We start from the raw sequence: 8,345 nt of genomic DNA on the forward strand, positions 1-8,345 counted from the left end.
TGACTGTTATTCTTTGCCTGTGTCCCGCAGACCATTCAGTATGCTTGTGCTCATATAATCCCAATTATTAATACAAGCAATACAATAACTGCTTTTTATATTTTCACTCTCAGATTTTAATGATCTGAACTTATACTAGCAGAAAGACCGACTGTTGTGGGATAACTCACTTAACCCCCTTTACACTAGTTGGTAAGTGCCTGTTTCTCTTAGAACCATCTCATTTGATGTTTAGAGAGCTTATTCTCACTATATTCATGGTGATTTGAGAAAAGTTAAATTTCCTTACCCAATAATCTCCCATTTTCTACTTGAATTCATGTATGCTTATATCTAATCTTCTGAACATTACTAAATGCCTCCTACTTCCATGGAATCCAATTACATAAATAAAATTTATTTTACTTTTGATAGTCTTCTAAACATAAGATGAATAAGGAATGGCCCATTGCTTCGGGGAATCTACCATGATTATAGTCACCTAATGCATTTACTGGTGTCTTCAAGCTGTGACAGTAAATGGCTCAGAGGCATCTACAACTTTATTGAGGAGGCCTTCTCTGTCCTCAAAGACATGAAAAAACTGACTGCTTCTGAGTTTAGATCATACTTCAACTAGGTTGGCTTTATAACTAAAAGAAGGCTTGGAGAATTTGAATATGTAATCTAAACTCCTTTTTCTTCATTACAGGTGTAAATGCGAAAGTATAGTATTTAGCTCTGTAGATGGTTTTCATGTTGTATTCATGGATTCCAATCCCATTAAAATTTCTGTTTTATATAAGATGGAGAAATAGTTCATAATTCTTTTTACAATGACATAATTTGTTTCATGGGAGTATGTAAAAAATAAAATATTAACATCATAGTAAAGACAAAAAGATCCTAAAGGTGATAAAAGTTCCTTTTTACAGGGGGGAGGGGGTGTTGGGGTAGGGCAAAGTCAGTCCACATGGAAGGCCATTATTCTCAGTGAGAGAATTGCCTATGGTTTGCTATCTTCTTGCCAATGTGTTCCAAGATCTTGAACTTCTTCTTTGTTTTCTGGTGGCCGAATCTACCACATCCTCCCTCTCTTTTTAAGCTTGCCACCATGGCTGCTCATGTCCAGATCAACGGAAGGAGAGACCTTAAAACATAAAGACAGAGATACCTGAGGCAATTTATTTACATTGTTCACATTAAAAAATCTGCTTGAGGGAATGGGAGTCATGTGTTCCTACCTAGGGCATGTATGCTTGCCAGGAAGACTTGTAGAGAAAGTAGTTCATTTTGGTCAGCTTTTCTAGCTGAGACTGAATATCAGAAACTTTAGAACAGGAAAAGTCAAACTGATTCAATGGAACCTTGGATTACTTCAAGTAAGGAGGGAGACTTAACTCTTTAGGACACAGAACAAACTGGGTATGCCCTCTTCTATTCAGGCCCCTAGCTAACTGTTCTACCCACACATGATGAATATATTTCTTAGAGTCATCGGAAAGGTTGGACTGAACAATCTAGTCCAGTTTAGGGATGTCTAGCTCTCTGACTGCCACATTGGTGCCCAGCAGTATTCCTGAACCTATGTTTCAAAAATGGAGGAACATGGTTAAGTTGTTTTCACTTTCCATGGACAGCCACAGCAGGTGGGTCAATGTAGTTCAGCAGCTCTCAGTGGTACTTGACAGAGATACATAATGAAAAGATGATCATCATTTCTTCTTCGGGTTCTTTTTAAGGAATGTAAAGAGCAGAAGGAAGTAACTTCTCATCCCTGCTCAAGGCTATCCGCTGTGGCAAACTCCTTTTTGTTGTCAACTCACACATACAATGGCTGTTTTTTTTCATAGAAACTTTTGCCACATCTTCAACTTTTGAGTTCATGTGGTAGAAAGGATCCTGGTTTGCCTGTGTGCTGGCAAACGTTTAATAATTTTCTTTAACTCTTCTTCAAACCCAACCTCCAAAATACAATCAGTTTTATCCATAACCAGACACTGCAGATTCTTGTACAGAGACCCTGGTGTGTTCTGCATGTGGTTGAGGAGGCAGCCTGTGATGGCCATGATGATATTGATCCCAATGATGAGCTTGTGTGCTTTAGCAGACATGTTAAAGCTACCTGTGATCAGTCCATACCTGTGAAGTATTGCGGTCATCAGTTCTTTCACAACACCAAAGGTCTGTGTAGCCAATTCTCTAGTAGGCAAGAGAATCAGGACTCTTGTTCCATTCCTGGGCATAAACTTCAACATTGACAATGAGCTCAATCATAGGAATGAGTAAAGCAAGCATTTTACTGCTGCCCAAACATCCCTGCCTTCTAGAAGTAGCCTGAAACTTCTATGCTGGATCTGCATCATGTCCTTGGAGCCCATTTCTTCTGTAGCCTTCAGTGTGTTCTCATTGAGGAGATTATACATGGAAGCAAATGAAATGTCCTCAGAAGCACCTATCAGTCCTAGAGAGAGGATGGACATCTCACTGTCATCTGGTTCTCCACACAATCTTCTGTTTCCACCTGAGTCTCACTGCTGTCTTAGGCTTTTGCTTTTTTTTTTTTTTTTTTTTTTTTTGGTGTCAGGCCCAGCGTCATTTGGTCATTTGTCATTTTCCTCTTTCTTCTTTTTCTTCTTTTTTTCTTTTTTGGTTGTGATTCAGGCAGTGGCCATGTTGCTGCTTCTCTCTTGGTTTGAAGTAGTAACTTTTCAGGGCGAGCTTTTACTGTTTGCATTTTCCATGGTCTCCTCAGGTATGCCTCCACTTTGTGCTTCTGCTAAGACCACAGTCATAGAATGCTTGAGGGCCTTTTTGGCTTTTCTGTTTTTCTTGTTTCTTTAGGCACAGTCCCATTTTGGTTATGACAGGGTCATGTCTGATGCCACTCGCAGCTTCAGGTTCTGCTATTGTAACTTGGCATTCTGCTTCTTAGTCCTCCTGAGCAGTAATTTCATCCGTAAGTGTGACAAGTTCTCAGGCTGCCCAGCGGTCTACACTGAGCAGTGGGTGGACATGTGTATTAGGAAGTCAGAAGTGCCTAGTTCCTAGTTTCTTATAGTCACTAATCCCCTTTCAAGGAAAGTTTCTTTGTTGTTTATTTAAACATCAGATTTGAATATAGACAGGGCCTTGGTGCTCATAAATGTCAGTAGATTAAAGAAGGAAACAAAATACAGTCAGAAGATATTTATGATCTACCTCTCTCAATATCAGAATATATTATATAAAGTTCTTTTAAATAAAGCTATATATTAAAATAAAACTTAATGAAAATAAGTAAGTAAGGACTTTAACTAGATAGATAGATAGCTTAGCCATTAAAAAGAATTTTTCTCTGGAAGAAGACATTGTTCAGTTCCTAGGACCCCGATCCATGGCTTGCAGCTTATGTAGAGACAGTGCATATCCCTGTTTACTAGCCTGTACCACATTCACATGCATAGAAGTTTTACATGGAATAAAACTATGACCATATAATACTATGACATATAAGGATATATTATTTGATTTTGAAATAAAATAAAATCCTGTGAAAACCTAAAATTACATCATTGGAATGAGCACATGCAATATGCTGTAGCTGTTTACATGCTTTGGAAACGCCATTCTGTTGAACTCCTACAATTAGATGGGACAGTTATTACTATAATTATGTTCATTTGAGATATGTTCTATGCAAAGAGAGGGCTAGGCAACTGACCCAAGGGTTACAGCCAGTGAACTGGGAAATGCAACATATAATGGCATTTTATAATACAAGAAATGTTACCTAACCAGCCTAGAACTCATTCATTATCAACTGCTATCCACAGTTGCCTGTGGGATTGAAAGAAATCAGAATAATGTGATAATAAAATAAAGGCAGGTTTTTTATTGAGCTAGTTATTTGTGTCAGGTTTTCTCTGCCTCTTCCAATTAACTATAATTGTCACTATTTAACATTTTTTCATGATAAGATTGCATTAATTTTCTATTACTGCTGTAAAAATTTACCAGAAACAATGGATTTAAATGACACGGACATTATCATAGCTCTTAAATTTATTATAAAATGTGAAGTTGTTAACAGGAATACATTTCTCTTGGTGAATTGGAGAGAAAGATCTGTTGTCTTGTCATTGTAGGTCCTTGACAGAACTTATAAATTTTGGATTATAGGACAGAGGTTCTAGTGTTTTGGCATTTGTAACTTTAGAGTCATCCCTTTCTTGGAGACCCTGCTTCCCATGATTCACTGCTCTCACCTACAGGCAAAGCCACTGGAGGCCGACTGGGGCCTCAAACTGTATCTAACTGATTCAAAATCTATCTTCTCCCTTTTCCTCTATTATGGTCCCTGTGATTAACAGCGAACACTACAGACAAGGCTGAATCATTTCTCTACCTCAGGTTCAAGAGCTTCACAATATTAATTTCATCATATATGTATCTATTTATCTATTATCTATCTATCTATCTATCTATCTATCTATCTATCTATCTATCTACCTACCTACCTACCTACCTACCTACCTACCTATCTATTTATTTGTTGCTGTATATTGTAACATATTCACTGGTTTCCAAAAATAGAATACCCCAAGGCCCAAATTCTTCCAATTATTCCCGACATGAAAGGTAATTCTGTGATGAATCACACAGGTCAGAAAGGTAGGTTTGTCATAAGTGTCGGAAATCCTGTTGTGTGTGTGTTTTCTTCTTTGTTTTAAAATCTGTTCTCTGGTAACTATTATATAGAGACAAGTTACAACTCATTTGCCATATAGAAATGATTTTGGTAATGTAAATGCTTGAGATCATATAAGCAAAATTTTGCAGAGGAAAAAATATAGCGAACCTTAGTTTTATCTGAAATAATCATTTGGGGATATAGGAATTACAAAGGAACAGTGGGAAGGAGGATATCAGCAGTATTGACATCACACTGAGCCTGGCAATTATTGTATAAGAGATTTTGTTTCTGAATTATATGTTTATTCAGTTAGTATTTATGCAAGGAATTCAGCACAATGAAATGAGGCTAGTTATCTCACTCACAAACTAGTAAAATCAATCAATATTATAAAGTTACAGAGTTAAATGTCAACATTTAAATCACTGACATAGGATATCAATTTTTATGGGACAAAACGAAGTATCATAATGACATTTTTCTTTAAATTTGGGTATGCACATTTCTCAACAGGAACTGACACATTAGCTGAGATTAATATTTGTGAATTAAGAATTTTAATTATTTCCTGACACCCATAGATTATATGCTTCTATATCAATGTCAAGTTTCATTTATTTAAATTTATTTCTTTATTTTATGTATATGAGTACACACCAACTCATCTTCAGAGTGCAGCTGTCGTCAGACACAACAGAAGGGAGCATTAAATCCCATTACAAGATGTTTGTGAGCCACCATGTGGTTCCCGGGAATTGACCTCTGGACCTCTGGAAAAACAGTCACTGCTCTTACCTCTAGAGCCATCCCTCCAGAGAGAGAGAGAGAGAGAGAGAGAGAGAGAGAGAGAGAGAGAGAGAGAGAGAGAGAGAGAGAGAGAGAGAGAGAGAGATCGGGTAGAGTATTGGTGTCTGTGGATATTAGAAGAGAACATCATATCTCCTAGAGCTGGATTTACAGGTGATTGTGAAACACTGTTGGTGCTGGAAACCAAATTCCAGTCGCCCGCAAAAGCAGCAAGTATTCTTAACCACTGCACCATCTCTCCAACCTCTGTTTCAGTAACTCCGATATACCACCTTCAGCCAGTTAGTGACTGTATAGGAGTCCATCAGCTGGAATAAACTACCTAATTTGTAGAATAACAATTATATTCATTTTGAATATTTAGGATGCTTCCCTGAATACATTTTTATGTCTACATTTTATTTTACTATAATTTACCATCTGAACTATATGTAATAATGTGTTTATTTGTGATATTTTCATAGATGAGACTAATTTTTTGTTCTTATTCACCCTGTTACACTCCTTGTACCCTCATTACATCCATTAATTCCCTATTAATTCCTTATTTTCACAAATACTCATTTGTTCTTTCATGTGCGTGTGTATGTATGTGTGTGTATGTGCATTTAAATGAATGTGTGCATGAATATGTCTTTGTGTATCTGTGTGTTTAATTATGTGCATGCATATATATGTGAATTAGTTTTATTACAGGTGTTTATAGAAGCAGGTTGAACTTACCAGTGGCTACATCACGTCAGAAAATATCTGTCCCTCCCTCCTCAACCATTATTTGTGTCTGAATTCTCCATGTGGTCTGGGAATCTATGATAGTTTCTGCTCCGTGAGAGGAGTATGCTGTACCCATATGTGTGAAGACTACGTGAAGAAACTATAACTGGTGTCATGTGTGCAACAGCCATGTTTTACCCCAGAAGTCAGTGGTCAGTGTATATGTCTGGGTCTACACACTTGTGTATGAGCACTCTAATATTTTTACGATGTTCCCTGAGCTTTGAAAGTGATGGTATTTCTCATGAAGAAATGTTTTAATCTCCATATTATGAGTGGTAGAAGAAAACATTTTCAGTGAGTATGTTTGGGAAAACATACTTGATGCATTAACATGCTGCCAAGATGCCATCTAAAATAAACAGGAATTTCTTATATGTTTCAGGAATATGATTGCTACCATGAATGTGCATGAATGCATCTTTCAGACTGGTTTTTAACTATATTTTTGGAACTGTGCCCACTAGCATTATGTCAACTACAACCAGCTATGGATGAGAATCTCAATGAAGAAAATGCCTCCATAAAATCACAATGCAGACAAGTTTGTAGAACATATTTTTTAAATTAATGATTGAAAGAAGAGGGCCTTGTACACTGAGTGGGGCCATCCCTGGGCTGGTGGTCCTGGGTCCTGTAAGAAAGCACGCTGAGCAAGGCATTTGAAACAAGCAAGTAAACAACATTGCTTCATCGTCTGCATCCTCTCTTGCGTCCAGGTTCTTGCCCTGTGTGTGTTCCTGCCGACTTTTCCCAGTGGTGGACTACTGTGTAGAAAATTTAACCAAATAAACCCTTTCCTCCACTACTTGCTATTGGTTATTGTGCTTCAGCATAGCAATAATAACCCTAACAAGGATAGCAAGTAAATCAACAATGACTCTTTTTGTCAAATTTCTATTTCTTACCACCTATGAAAATAGAACAAACAAGCACCAAACAAAAATAACTCTTCTCTCATCAAAATCATGTTCCTGGTTTGTTTTTTTTTTTTTTTCAGATTTAATAATGTATTTCTCCTCTCTCCATTCTTTTCCTTAAGAATTCCAAGACTAAGTACTTGGTAAGAACTTCTGTTTTACTAAATATTTTACCTGCCATGAATATTATTTCTTTGACTTCTTATTCAGAGAACTAGGAAAATGTTGTGATTAGATGAAGAAGTCATCATTTAGTGGGACAACAGCTGGTCCCATTAAATTCTACCCTAGCAGTAAATAAATTGAGCTTATACATGGAGGTTGTGGGATATGGAGAAGAGAAGCCACAAAGACCACAAGGCTTACTATTAAACAGCTTGAAAGACTCCATATTTCCACAGGAGATACCAAACCAGGACAAGAGCAATTGAAGTTCTCATTTTTGGCACATGAGGATGAGCAATGAGTAGCTCTTTGTGTGTTTTTATCATAGTTACCACTGCAGACTTTGAGATGTAATATCTGACAAGTTGACTTTCCAGTGGAAAGGCAATTTTTTGGAAATAATTTATAGATATTAGTTGCCATGTCCTCTGGAAGTACAGCCAGTGTTCTTAACTGCTGAACTATTTCTCCATTCCATTTCTGTTTTTTAAATCTTACTCTATACACCCATAACTTAAATTCTCTTAAATAAAACACTATAGCATTCTGAATTCTACATAAACCTTTATATAAATTTTTAAATTAACTTATTATCTTTCTAAACCTATTCTCAACGACTTAGTTGATATTCTTAGACTTTCACCTGATTCTCACTTTCTCTAGGACTTGAAAATTTCATTGTATATCACAGTACCTTTTACCCCTTTCTACTCTATAATAGTACAAATCATTGTTTCCCCCTCAGTAGTTTTATAATTGCATGCCTTGTGATCTGAAGAAAAATCTGTATCTCATTATCTGCATCACTGTAAAGGTAATACAGAAACAAAAAGGTAACCTCCTGACCTCTTAGATAAGAGGGATTAGTATATTAATGTCTGATGTGTCATCTTCCTGATAGTCAAAGTAAGGAAACTTACTGTCAAATAATGAGTGCACAGTCATAATAGTACCACCCTCAGCAACATATGACATGTATCCAAACATGCTACTATATACTGTGTGTATATATATATATATATATG

General features: G+C 36.7%; 1 pseudogene; it reads right to left on the minus strand.

The window, feature by feature from the left end:
- Nucleotides 1–969: 969 nt before the first annotated feature.
- On the minus strand, nt 970–5,696 carry LOC116914336 (annotated as a pseudogene).
- Between the last annotated feature and the right edge of the window lie 2,649 nt (nt 5,697–8,345).

The sequence above is a fragment of the Rattus rattus genome, chromosome 13 (genome assembly GCF_011064425.1).
Source record: "Rattus rattus isolate New Zealand chromosome 13, Rrattus_CSIRO_v1, whole genome shotgun sequence".
NCBI classification, from domain to species: domain Eukaryota; kingdom Metazoa; phylum Chordata; class Mammalia; order Rodentia; family Muridae; genus Rattus; species Rattus rattus.